This window comes from Pinus tabuliformis, chromosome J (genome assembly GCF_031772625.1).
Source record: "Pinus tabuliformis cultivar Carrire ecotype Pingquan chromosome J, CPIR1, whole genome shotgun sequence".
NCBI classification, from domain to species: Eukaryota; Viridiplantae; Streptophyta; class Pinopsida; order Pinales; family Pinaceae; genus Pinus; species Pinus tabuliformis.
Window position 1 is genome coordinate 1,526,534,489 of NC_142295.1, and position 2,065 is coordinate 1,526,536,553.

Sequence of the window (2,065 nt, forward strand, 5' to 3'; positions counted from 1 at the left end):
CCCCATCACTGCTTTACAGCTGAGATAAAACACAAACCATCTGTCCCAAACAATGTTAAGGATTGGCAAGTGTTTGATGATGACATGCAAATAAACAACTTCTTGACTTTGCAGCAAGAATTTTCAGGACTAAGTATTGACAATGATAGAGCAAGTCAATCACAAATACTTGAAAGATCAAGTCAATCACAAATACAGGATCAACAGAATAACAAAGCAATATCACCTAAAACAGCTAACCAAATGCTACATCCTACAATTTTTAACAAAGACAACATACTAGAAATTCAACAAATTGATTGTGAAGAGACAGCTGATGATGAAGATGAAGTTATACAATTGAACGACAATTTTCTTCCCACTGGCTTAGCCCCTCTAGAAGACATTTTTGATTCCAATGATGTTCCCAGCAAACCAAAAATGCAGCCCCTCAACACTGCCATAGAAGAGTGCAACATTGGGACTGCTGAACAACCCAAAATCATAAAGTTGTCTGCTGCTTTACCCCCTGATCAAAAGCCTAAATACATTGACCTTTTTAAGGAGTTCCAGGATGTCTTTGCCTGGAGTTATGAGGATTTAAAATCCTATGACACCTCTGTAATTCAACACACCATCCCTCTCAAACCAGATCAAAAACCCTTTAAACAAAAACTTAGGAGAATTAATCCTATGCTTCTCCCAGCAATGGAACAAGAAGTACAGAAAATGTTTAAGGCAGGTATCATAGCACCAATCATATTCTCTGATTGGATTTCAAACTTAGTCCCTACAAGAAAGAAAACTGGTGAAATAATGCTTTGTGTTGATCTAAGGAACTTAAATCAAGTATCCTTGAAAGATAATTACCCCTTACCCAAGATGGATCACATCTTGCAGAGAGTAGTGGGGGCCTCGAGAATTTCTCTACTTGATAGATTCTCAAGTTTCAACCAGATCTTAGTACATCCTGATGATCAGGACAAAACAACATTTACAACCCCATGGGGAACCTTCAAATATGTTAAAATGCCTTTTGGGTTGAAAAATGCAGGGGCCACATTCCAAAGGGCAATGGATATTGCTTTTGCCAAAGAGATTCATGACTTCCTTGTCATTTATCTAGATGACCTCACACCTTTTTCCAAATCTGACCAAGAACATTTGAAACATTTGAGACAGATATTCATAACTTGTAGGAAATATGGGATTTCCTTAAATCCTAAAAAATCCCTGTTTGGTTTGGAGGAAGGTAAACTGTTAGGTCACATCATCTCTAAAGATGGAAGGATTGATCCAGACCGAATCCAGGCCATCTTACAAATGCCTCATCCAAGAAATGTGAAGGAATTACAAGCCTTCTTGGGGAAAATCAACTTTCTAAGGAGATTTATCCCAAATCTGGCCGAATTAAGTAGGTTACTCAATAATATGCTTAAAAAGGATTCAAAGGTAAAATGGTCAGTAGAAGCAAGTCAAGCATTTGAAGGGATAAAGGTGGCCCCCACCCAAACCCCAGTTCTAACAAATCCACAATTTGATAGGGAATTTATCATATTTTCCGTTGCCTCCCAACACACAATTGCCGCTGTTTTATTATAGAAAGATGACCAAGGGAATGAGAAACCCATTGCTTTCTTTAGTAAAGCTCTTAGAGATGCACCTCTGAAATACCAGATCATGGAAAAGCAAGCATATGCCTTGGTCAAAGCTATTAAAGACTTTAGGATCTACATCCTGTACTCCCATGTTATAGCCTATGTACCAAGCCCAATTTTGAAAGACATACTTACTCAAGAGAACTTGGAAGGTAGAAGAGGAAAATGGATTGCCAACATTTTGGAATTTGATATTGAAATAAAACCTACAAAACTGATAAAAAGGCAGGGCTTGGCCAAATTAATGTCTGAAACAAATTTCCAAGCCTTGGACATCAATCAACTGGACAGTGAACCGGAGCTGGCGACTCCAAAGATCAATGTAGCCTTTGAACAATCCCCCTGGTATTCTGATATCTGTTATGTGTTACAAAACCTGTGTGCTCCCCTAGGACTGTCCAGAACTAAGTGTAGGTTTGTGAAAATGA